The 12,173-nt window shown below is 37.8% G+C and overlaps 1 protein-coding gene across 10 annotated transcripts in view; it reads left to right on the top strand.

Annotated features, from left to right (window-relative positions):
* Window positions 1-12,173, top strand: part of Chl1 (cell adhesion molecule L1 like) — a 204,733-nt gene that overhangs the window by 81,495 nt on the left and 111,065 nt on the right. For 3 of the 10 annotated variants that reach the window (XM_085840206.1, XM_085840209.1, XM_085840205.1), the window contains exon 1: window positions 5,878-5,897. The exons of the other annotated variants lie outside the window; for them this stretch is intronic. The gene's annotated coding sequence lies outside the window, so the exon portion shown is untranslated. Of the gene's footprint in view, window positions 1-5,877; window positions 5,898-12,173 lie in introns of those variants that run through there. 10 annotated transcript variants of the gene reach the window in all.

Genomic DNA, 12,173 nt, shown 5'->3' with positions numbered 1-12,173 from the left:
GGCTATGTCACTTGGTGTACTGGCTGATGTTGTGTGTCAACTTGACACAGGCTGGAGTTATCACAGACAAAGGAGCTTCAGTTGGGGAAATGCCTCCATGAGATCCAGCTGTAAGGCATTTTCTCAATTAGTGATCAAGGGGAGAGGGCCCCTTGTGGGTGGTGCCATCTCTGGGCTGGTTGTCTTGGGTTCTATAAGAGAACAGGCTAAGCAAGCCAGTAAGTAACATCCCTCCATGCCCTCTGCATCAGCTCCTGCTTCCTGACCTGGTTGAATTCCAGTCCTAACTTCCTTTGGTGATGAACAACAGTGTGGAAGTATAAGGTGAATAAACCCTTTCCTCCCCAACTTGCTTCTTGGTCATGATGTTTGTGCAGGAATAGAAACCCTGACTAAGACACTTGGTTATAATTAAGCAATTTTGCAAAGTATCTAGTTATTTTAAAATAAGAAAGCAGAGGCAGGCAGATTTCTGATTTCGAGGCCAGCCTGGTCTACAAAGTGAGTTCCAGGACAGCCAGGGCTATACAGAGAAACCCTGTCTCGAAAAAACAAAAAACAAAAACAAAAAAACAAAAAAACAAACAAACAAACAAAAAAAAAAATAAGAAAGCATTTAAAACAGTAATTTTACTTTTTGTCTCTTTATAATTTTATCCCATGTTATTTGTTCATAGTCACCCTACTTTCTGAACTCTTCCCAGAGACATGTTCCCCCAATTCTTTAATCATCCAACTTTGTGTACTGTTCTTCTTGTCGTTGTTGCTTGCTTTCTCAAACACATCAGTTCCAATGTGGGATGCCAATTTAATGCATGGTTTTCCACTGGATCACGGTTAAAGTAGCAGGGCCATATTCTTAAAGAAAACTGATGATCTGCCATTTTCAAGTTAGCTTCTTGCCTGGGAATGGGAATTTGTACTCAGATCCCCCTTTTGTGCTGCTGTTTTGTCTGGCTTGAGCTTTCCCAAATCTTATGCATGTTGTTGCAGTCACCATGATCATATAACTGTTCTAATGTTTCCTGAAATCACTGTTAACTTGTAGTCCTCCATCTCCTCTGGTTCTTATAATCTGTCTGCCTGTCTACTGTTGTGAATAGGAGGATGGTGTGTTATTTAGTTGCATTTAAGTGTCTTGTTTCCTGGACCCTTACCAATTATTGCAAATATAAGTTTCTCTGATGAGGGTTGAGAAATATACTATGATTACAGTGATAAGTTATTAGGACTTTGTTTAATTCTATGTTCCATAACAAGGCAATAGTAGTAAATTTCCCCCCTAGGTCTTATGACATACCTAGGCATAGGTTCTTGGCCATGACTATGGATCCAGGTATGTGTTTAATGTAGATTGGCCCTTAATTACAAGGAGAAAATGGTTGCTTAGTCCCACGATGGCCATGTTACTTTTGGATCAGTATGTATGTCTAACCAGGAAGATCATTACTGTAACCCTCTCACAGATGGATAAGATTGGAGATTACCTTTTTTTTAAAGAAAATTGGTAATGCTCATAGCAGCTTCAAGAACTATGAAATCTAGATAGGAGGACTGATGTTTCTAGGTGAGCACCAGCTTAATACTCCCATATTTCATAACTTGAGTATCTGATGTCTTCAGTTATAGGGTTTTACAGTAAAGATATGGTGTGTAACCTAGATCAATGGCAATAACCTATATTGTTTCAGTACTTTGATATTTCACTAGCCAACTACAAAAATGTTTCTCAAATCCATTCCAGACTCTGGGTGTTTTCTTTGTTAGTTTGTAGTACTTTGTAGGGTAGTTGCTGCCATGATATAGGGTAATTCCATTTTAATTAATTTAAATTTGTATACGTATATATTTTAGGAAGGTTCTATTGTACTAAAGAAATTTTCTGGCAAATTATTTTTGAAGACAAAACAAAACTGGATATCTTCTTCAGTATTTTTACTCTATTTTATTTTTTTCTTTTGAAACTAGGTCCCTTATTGAACTGGGAGCTCAACAATTTAGCCAAACAAGCTCCTGGTAGCATGCTATCTTGAAAAAAGCAATGGGTTTATAGAGAACTCCTTGCTACTGGGCTCAGCTTTTGTACATGGATTTTCAGGATGGAAATTCCAGTCTTAATGCTATGACAAGTACATTACTGACTGAGTCATTTCATCACCTCTGAAAAAACTAAACAACATTTTTATAATTAGTAAATGTTTTTCAAATGTATTTCTCTTTTTAACTGCATTGAAAGATTCAGAAGCCTAGCAAACACATAAGTGGATGCTCACAGTTGGATGGATCACAGGGCTCCCAATGGAGGAGCTAGAGAAATTACCCAAGGAGCTAAAGGGATCTGCAACCCTATAGGTGGAACAACATTATGAACTAATCAGTACCCCGGAGCTCTTGACTCTAGCTGCATATGTATCAAAAGATGGCCTAGTCGGCCATCACTGGAAAGAGAGGCCCATTGGACTTGCAAACTTTATATGCCCCAGTACAGGGGAACACCAGGGCCAAAAAGTGGGAGTGGGTGGGTAGGGGAGTGGGGGGGGGAGGGTATGGGGGACTTTTGGGATAGCATTGGAAATGTAAATGAGGAAAATACCTAATTTTAAAAATATTAAAAAAGAGAAAGGTTCAGAAGAGTCTATCATTTTATAATGTCTTTCTAATCACCATTAGCTGAGTAACTTTATGAGGGAGGATAGGAGAAGGATAATGAAGAGAACTAAGAGAGTTTTCCTTGTTTGGTTAGGCAAACAGTTTGGTTATACTTTCATGGATAATAGAAAAAGACGACCTTGTTTACCCCTAGTCTTCAATGATAATTTATTAAAAGTGTAATGTCATCCAGGCGTGGTGCCACACGCCTTTAATCCCAGCACTTGGGAGGCAGAGGCAGGCGAATTTCTGAGTTCGAGGCCAGCCTGGTCTACAGATGAGTTCTAGGACAGCCAGACCTACACAGAGAAACCCTGTCTTGGAAAAAAAAAGTGTAATTAATGTCACACCTACACAAACTATTGGCTAGAGAATTTCATCCTTTCTACTCTCATAATCATTTTGAATTTTTTCATGTTGAGTACTAGATAATGGGCTTCATTACAACGTTTTTATATGTATATATGATTATACTTTTCTTATATTCACTCTCAAACAATCCTCCCTTTCCTCTCTTTCCTGTTTTTCACTGATCCACTTCCTCCACTTCCAAAGTGTCCCCTTTGTATAGGTGCAAGTGCATATATAAATATAATTGCATACACAATATAATATATTGATTTAAATCTACATTGTGTAAATGATAGAAAATAAGGTATTTGACCTCTCCTATCTCACTCCTTATGCTGTTTCCCCCTTCCCCTTTCCCTCTTTTCTCAGTGGAAACTTTCTAACTAATAGTATTACATTCTATAACCCATTGATTCTCAATTTCAGTGACTTTGTCCCAGAAGACATCAGGCACTATTTAGAAAAATTTTGATTGTTAGGGTTTGTTCTGCTAAATTGAATATTTTAAGGGTGGAGCTCAATGGTGTTTGTAAATTCCTCAACACACAAGACATTTTCACATTAAACATTATTGTGCAATAATTATCCAGTGTGGAATTTCCAGTTGTTCGGATTAAGAAATCCTGCACCTGTGTTAGATTTCTTAGTTTTCCTGGTAATTGTGTAGTGTTTCCAAATTATCCCTCTTTCCTTTACAAATAGCTGAGAAGGCTGGAAGTTCACATGTATCCAAGAACATAGTTGGAAGATTTTTATCCGGGTCTTTGGGTCTTATAATTGGCTACACTTCTCCACTTCCTACACTTCTCCACTTCCTACACTTCTCTGCTTCCTACACTTCTCCACTTTCTACAGTTCTCCACTTCCCTTCTCCACTGTGCTCTTTCTTTAGCATTTATACTAATGGTTAACTATCACCTACAGCACCATTGTGAATTCTTAAACATGATAAAGCAAAAAATTCCCCTCTAGTAGAAAATGTCATACTAGTGCTGTTACCCATATGGAGTTGCAGCCACATCCTTTATTCAGTTTAGTAAAAGGACCAGAGATGGTAGACTGTCTATATGTCTGTTTAGCTGTCCTGCAGTGTTCAGATAGTAGGTGAGAACTATATTGCTTTTTTTAATGTGAGATTATTATTATTGTTGTGCTTAGATTATACTCTAGAATATGGACAGGCCACTGTCAATCAGTTAAAAGCTTTCACAGAAGAGAGGCAAGCCTCCAAATTAAAAAAAAAAATTGCTAAGTGACAAGGTTTAATTGAAACTTCTCCTTCACCTTCAGCGTGCTGAGCTACCTTATAAAATGTTGAATAATACGGGATCCACAATCAATCAATTTTCCAATTTCCAATTCTCTCTCTCTCTCTCTCTCTCTCTCTCCTCTCTCTCCTCTCTCTCTCTCTCTCTCTCTCTCTCTCTCTCTCTCTCTCTCTCTCTCTCTCTCTCTCTCTCTCTCATCAATGTTGAGCCATGTAACTTTGATATAGTAGCATGAAGCTTTCTAACTAAGACCACAACATCTCTGGATATGTTTCTTGTGTGAACTTTTCTATCATCTACCTGTTTCTCTTATTCATTATCAAAGTGAGAATGATAAATTTCTCATTATTTTAATGACTTACTTATCTCTCTGTGTGCTTTGCTTTTTTTTCCGGTATGTATTTTAGAGACCCCTTGTTACATGCATGCATGTTTATAATGGCTACATGGTCCTCAGGAGTTGGAATTTTCTTGTTATAAAATGGCCACTGTTGTCACTCACATTAACACCGGTTTCTATTAAAATCTACTTTGCTGAATGTTAGAAGGGTGTTTTACTTTTCCAAGAGAGACTTATTCTAACCTCACAAATATGTTTGCATCAAAATTTTCATTTCTAGATGACATGATGCCAGGTCATGTTTTATTTTTAATTTACCTTCCAGTTTCTGTTTGTCATAGTATTTAATCTATTTGAAGTTAGTAATTCCATTGCTTCAATAGATTTGGTATCTGGCATTTTACTAGTTAGTCCTGAATGTGTCTATGTGTTTGTTTCCCAATTTTTCTATTACATTTTGGGGGAAGGGTTCAATAAATATTACCCATCATATCATTTGATTTCTTGAGTTTATTTTCCTGTAGGTTACATTTCCTTTTTTAGAGTTGTTCTAAACAACTCCTGTCTGGGGTCAGCCATGGAATAATGGCCATTCTCTCCTTTGTGCCCATAATATGGGTGACTGAGATTCACACATCACAATGATTAAGGATGGGACAGCTTATTACATGAGTGACTATAGTTTTCAGACATTTATGTTGTTGCTTATTGACTTCTCTGATCACTCCACAGACATCAGTGTTCATCTTGTATGCACTGCTTTCTACTTTGTGGGAAAAGATTGGCAAAGCCCATGGCATCTGGGTGAATCTGGAAAGAAAGGGAACAAGTAACTCAACACAAATGTTCACTGTATTGTTCATTATTAAGTGGAGTTGAAAGGGAAAGGTAGGAAGGTGCCTTGTTATTAGACAAGACAGGGCTTTCAGTGATGACATTAACCTGAGAGCTGAATAATGATATGGAAGCAGAGATGGGAATGAATTATTCACTCATATTGACTTATTTATTATGAAATGCAAACAATTCATTTTAGGTGTGCATAGAGGGTCTCACAGCATATCAACCTTCTATGTACTGAAGCTTGTGAAAACACACTACAGTATTGTGTGGCCAATACTTGTTCATTAAGAAGTCTATCTAACCTTTTCAATGACTGTGTCGTCTTAACCACATGTAGGTCCCTGGGCCAGTGGCAAAAGCTGAGAAAGCATTGAAAAGCAAATATGAAATATGCATGACTCAAAGAATATTCTCTGGCAAGGACCAGGAGGTGTTCACAGGACAGGGTAAATATGATTACAGTTTTCATAGCATGTAATGTCATTTGGGGAAATGGCAGCAGCTAGAGGAAACTATTCGCAGGACAACTCTTGTCTGGTGTTTTGTAAAGAAACCAGAGCAGCAATGCTTATCTTTATTTTCTTTTTCCAGTCTTAGTTTGTCTAGGGGCATTACTCAGGACCCTTCAATTTTTCCATAAATTTAAATAGGACTGAGATACTCTTTCAAAACATCTAGGCTGAGTGAATTGGATTGTAGTTTAGATGATTATGTGCTGTGGAATTGGAAAACTAACATCCTGTGGGTACTCTGCTCATTTCTAATCCCACTGGAATTAGTTACGAGCAGTAAGTACACAACACCTCAGAATCTGCTTTGGCCTTCTTGGATTAATCAAATAAAGCATTATAGATTTTTATGCTGGAAATAGTTCTCGTGTAAATAGAAGTGCCATGTGTATGGCTGCCTTAAAAGTAGTTTTATCTTTTGGAAGTAGGAAGCTGTTTGGAAGCATGATTGAAATGTTAACTTGAGTAATTGCTTGATCATATAGCTTCACATTTTATGGTATATGATAGAACAAATCAAAACTGGAGTTGCAAGCCAACCATTTTGAGGTGAAGATGGATTTTAAAAAACAACATAGTTCATTCTTAAGGTAGAGTCATATCTGAATGACTGCAGTGTTTATTGAAATATGGAGAAGCCATACTTTTCTCTGAAAATATCCTTGGTATTTCGAAGTAGGATCACCAGAGAGGAGCTAGTGTATATTTTTAGACTGCATTTGAAATAGAGCATACTGAATTTCAAAGGTGATCAAAGGGATAAAAGGAGGCTAGAGTCGAGAATAGTTTCTAATTTTTTAAAAAATATTCTTTTATACTAATTTGAAGTCAATATTCACAAGTCTTATTGTGTTCTTGATGGAAAATAAATTTCTTTGCAGCTGTGTGACTATGTAAATAATTTATAAGCTACCACTATTTACTCATCTATAAAATGGGGATACCAATGTAAAGATAGAGTACATTCCACATCTGACACTTGTCAGAAAAATGCTGAGCCTTGACTACTAGGCTAAAGTTTGGCAACAAAATACATGTCTCCTCCTATAGGCCATTCCTGTAACGAATAGCATTTGTGAAACAGCAGCCCAGGGGTCCAGGGACAAACAGAAGCAATGGATCTAAGCCAAAAGACAGACTCAGTGGAACAGTAAATCTGTAACCTTGACCTCATTAGCAGCAAACTGTAACCAATTGCTAATTACCTTATGGCAACATTGTAAATTGCATGTGTGTATGCAAATTGTGCATGCATGCTCGCAAATTCTTTGGGTATTTGGCACCTGAAATTTGTAAAGATTTTATACAATGATGAGAAGTATAGAAAGTAGAGTCTCAAATGCATAACTGATATCCTGTAATAGAAAATAAAGATACAAATCTTAAGTAGTACTCATAAGGTATCCTTTGATTGGCCTTTATTATTTGTGTCATGCTTTAAGAGTTATTTAAATGAGGATCTACATAAAACATAGATTGTTGAAGAATATAAGTTCAACACTGCATCTATACACTACCAGAAACAGTATAAGCTTTTTCTTTAAAGCAGCGTTTCTCAGCTTATTAGTTGTTGTGACCCTCTTAGGGGGTTAAATGAATCTTTCACAGTGGCTGACTAAGACCATCAAAAACCCAGATATGCTAGGCTCCTGTCTGTAAACATTCCATAGCCTCAATAATAGTGCCAGGCCTTAGAGCCTCCCATTAACATGGATCCCAAGTTCAGCCAGTCATTGGGCCTCCTTTTCCCCAGTCTCTTTTCCATTTTTGTCCTTGCAGTTCTTTTAAACAGGAATAATTCCGGGTAAGAGCAAGCAGCTGGCCTAGACAGAGGCAGAAACTTACACCTAACCAATGGACTGATATTGGCAACTCCTGTGGTTGAATTAGGGAAAGGCTGAAAGAAGTTGAGGAGGAGGGAGACCCCATAGGAAGACCAGCAATCTCAACTAACCCGGACTTCTGAGATTTCTCAGACACTGAGTCTGCAGTGGGAGAAGGGGCACCTAACCCTTGAGAGACTTGAGATCCCAGGGAGTGGGGAGGTCTGGTGGCAGGGGCTGATGGGTGGGGACATCCTCTTGGAGACAGGGGGAGGGGGAGGGAGGAATGGGATGAGGAACTGTTGGAGGAGATAACGACTGAATGGTAAAAAAAAAGATAATTTTTAAAAGAAAGAAAACCTAGATATTTACATTATGACTCATAACAGTAGCAAAATTACAGTTACAGAGTAGCAAAGAAAATAATTTTCATTTTGGGGGTCTCACAACAATAGGAAGACTGTATTGAAAGGTCATAGCGTTAGGAAGGTTGAGAAGACCTGTTTTAAAGAGAACCTGAAATACATATTAGAAAGTAGGATGCACTCACTAAACGAAGTACTTCCTTTTAAAATCTAGTTACAAAATAATTGAGTACCTCAAACTGAAGATCAGCATTTATAATCTACATAGAAAGTTTTCACACTTTGGTACCTGGTATCTGTCTAGGAACTTCTCCATTTCATCCAGGTTCTCCAGTTTTGTTGAGTATAGCCTTTGGTAGAAGGATCTGATGGTGTTTTGGATGTCTTCAGGATCTGTTGTTATGTCTCCTTTTTCATTTCTGATTTTGTTAATTAGGATGCTTTCCCTGTGCCCTCTAGTGAGTCTGGCTAAGGGTTTATCTATCTTGTTGATTTTCTCAAAGAACCAGCTCCTTGATTGGTTGATTCTTTGAATAGTTTTTCTGGTTTCCACTTGGTTGATTTCACCCCTGAGTTTGATGATTTCCTGCCATCTACTCCTCTTGGGTGAATTTGCTTCCTTTTGTTCTAGTGCTTTTAGGTGTGTTGTCAAGCTGCTAATGTGTGCTCTCTCTAGTTTCCTTTTGGAGGCACTCAGAGCTATGAGTTTTCCTCTTAGAAATGCTTTCATTGCGTCCCATAAGTTTGGGTATGTTGTGGCTTCATTTTCATTGAACTCTAAAAAGTCCTTAATTTCTTTCTTTATTCCTTCCTTGACCAAGGTATCATTGAGAAGAGTGTTGTTCAGTTTCCACGTGAAGGTTGGCTTTCTATTATTTATTTTGTTATTGAAGATCAGCCTTAGTCCATGGTGATCTGATAGGATGCATGGGACAATTTCAATATTTTTATATCTGTTAAGGCCTGCTTTGTGACCAATTATGTGGTCAATTTTGGAGAAGGTACCATGAGGTGCTGAGAAGAAGGTATATCCTTTTGTTTTAGGATAGAATGTTCTGTAGATATCTGCCAGATCCATTTGATTCATAATTTCTCTTAGTTTCACTGTGTCCCTGTTTAGTTTCTGTTTCCATGATCTGTCCATTGGTGAAAGTGGTGTGTTGAAGTCTCCCACTATTATTGTATGAGGTGCAATGTGTGCTTTGAGATTTACTAAAGTTTCTTTAATGAATGTGGCTGCCTTTGTATTTGGAGCATAGATATTCAGGATTGATAGTTCCTCTTGGAGGATTTTACCTTTGATGAGTATGAAGTGTCCCTCCCTGTCTTTTTTAATGACTTTGGGTTGGAAGTCAATCTTATCAGATATTAGAATGGCTACTCCAGCTTGTTTCTTCATGCCATTTGCTTGGAAAATTGTTTTCCAGCCTTTCATTCTGAGGTAGTGTCTATCCTTTTCTCTGAGATGAGTTTCCTGTAAGCAGCAAAATGTTGGGTCATGTTTGTGTAGCCAGTTTGTTAGTCTATGTCTTTTTATCGGGGAGTTGAGTCCATTGATATTAAGAGATATTAAGGAAAAGTAATTGTTGTTTCCTGTTATTTTTGATGTTAAAGTTGGCATTTTGTTCTTGTGGCTGTCTTCTTTTAGGTTTGTTGAGGGATTACCTTCTTGTTGTTTCTAGGGCGTGGTTCCTGTCCTTGTATTGGTTTTTTTCTGTTATTATCCTTTGAAGGGCTGGATTCGTGGAGAGATAATGTGTGAATTTGGTTTTGTCGTGGAATACTTTGGTTTCTCCATCTATGTTAATTGAGAGTTTGGCTGGGTATAGTAGCCTGGGCTGGAATTTGTGTTCTTTTAGTGTCTGTATAACATCCGTCCAGGATCTTCTGGCTTTCATAGTCTCTGGTGAAAAATCTGGTGTAATTCTGATAGGCTTGCCTTTATATGTTACTTGGCCTTTTTCTCTTACTGCTTTTAGTATTCTATCTTTATTTAGAGCATTTGTTGCTCTGATTATTATGTGTCGGGAGGTATTTCTTTTCTGGTCCAGTCTATTTGGAGTTCTGTAGGCTTCTTGTATGTTCATGGGCATCTCTTTCTTTAGATTTGGGAAGTTTTCTTCTATAATTTTGTTGAAGATGTTTGCTGGTCCTTTGAGTTGAAAATCTTCATTCTCATCCACTCCTATTATCCGTAGGTTTGGTCTTCTCATTGTGTCCTGTATTTCTTGGATGTTTTGAGTTAGGTTAATGATCTAAACAGCCCTATATCCCCCAAAGAAATAGAAGCAGTCATTAATAGTCTCCCAACTAAAAAAAGCCCAGGACCAGATGGGTTTAGTGCAGAGTTCTATCAGACCTTCAAAGAAGATCTAATCCCAGTTCTTCACAAACTATTCCACAAAATAGAAACAGAAGGTACTCTACCCAACTCATTCTATGAAGCCACAATTACTCTGATACCTAAACCACAAAAAGACCCAACAAAGATAGAAAACTTCAGACCAATATTCCTTATGAATATTGATGCAAAAATCCTCAATAAAGTTCTTGCTAACCGAATCCAAGAACACATCAAAACAATCATCCATCCTGACCAAGTAGGTTTCATCCCAGGGATGCAGGGATGGTTCAATATACGGAAATCCATCAACGTAATCCAGTATATAAACAAACTCAAAGACAAAAACCACATGGTCATCTCGTTAGATGCGGAAAAAGCATTTGACAAGATCCAACACCCATTCATGATAAAAGTCTTGGAAAGATCAGGAATTCAAGGCCCATACCTAAACATGATAAAAGCAATCTACAGCAAACCAGTAGCCAACATCAAAGTAAATGGTGAGAAGCTTGAAGCAATCCCTCTAAAATCAGGGACTAGACAAGGCTGTCCACTTTCTCCATACCTATTCAACATTGTACTTGAAGTCCTAGCCAGAGCAATTCGACAACAAAAGGAGATCAAAGGGATACAAATTGGAAAAGATGAAGTCAAAATATCACTTTTTGCAGATGATATGATAGTATATATAAGTGACCCTAAAAATTCCACCAGAGAACTCCTAAGCCTGATAAACAGCTTCGGTGAAGTAGCTGGATATAAAATTAACTCAAACAAATCAATGGCCTTTCTCTACACAAAGAATAAACAGGCTGAGAAAGAAATTAGGGAAACAACACCCTTCTCAATAGTCACAAATAATATAAAATATCTTGGCGTGACTCTAACTAAGGAAGTGAAAGATCTGTATAATAAAAACTTCAAGTCTCTGAAGAAAGAAATTATAGAAGATCTCAGAAGATGGAAAGATCTCCCATGCTCATGGATTGGCAGGATCAACATTGTAAAAATGGCTATCTTGCCAAAAGCAATCTACAGATTCAATGCAATCCCCATCAAAATTCCAAATCAATTCTTCAACGAATTAGAAAGTGCAATCTGCAAATTCATCTGGAATAACAAAAAACCTAGGATAGCAAAAACTCTCCTCAAGGATAAAAGAACCTCTGGTGGAATCACCATGCCGGACCTAAAGCTCTACTACAGAGCAATTGTGATAAAAACTGCATGGTACTGGTATAGTGACAGACAAATAGACCAATGGAATAGAATTGAAGACCCAGAAATGAACCCACACACCTATGGTCACTTGATCTTCGACAAGGGAGCTAAAAACATCCAGTGGAAGAAAGACAGCATTTTCAACAAATGGTGCTGGCACAACTGGTTGTTAACATGTAGAAGAATGCGAATCGATCCATTCCTATCTCCTTGTACTAAGGTCAAGTCTAAGTGGATCAAGGAACTTCACATAAAACCAGAGACACTGAAACTTATAGAGGAGAAAGTGGGGAAAAGCCTTGAAGATATGGGCACAGGGGAAAAATTCCTGAATAGAACAGTAATGGCTTGTGCTGTAAGATCGAGAATTGACAAGTGGGACCTCATGAAACTACAAAGCTTCTGCAAGGCTAAAGACACCATCAATAAGACAAAAAAACCACCAACAGATTGGGAAAGG

This window comes from Mus caroli, unplaced genomic scaffold (assembly GCF_978045245.1).
Source record: "Mus caroli unplaced genomic scaffold, Mus_caroli_1 scaffold_7, whole genome shotgun sequence".
Taxonomy (NCBI): Eukaryota; Metazoa; Chordata; class Mammalia; order Rodentia; family Muridae; genus Mus; species Mus caroli.
Note: the sequence above shows the minus strand (reverse complement) of the source record. Positions and strands in the feature narration are given on the sequence as shown.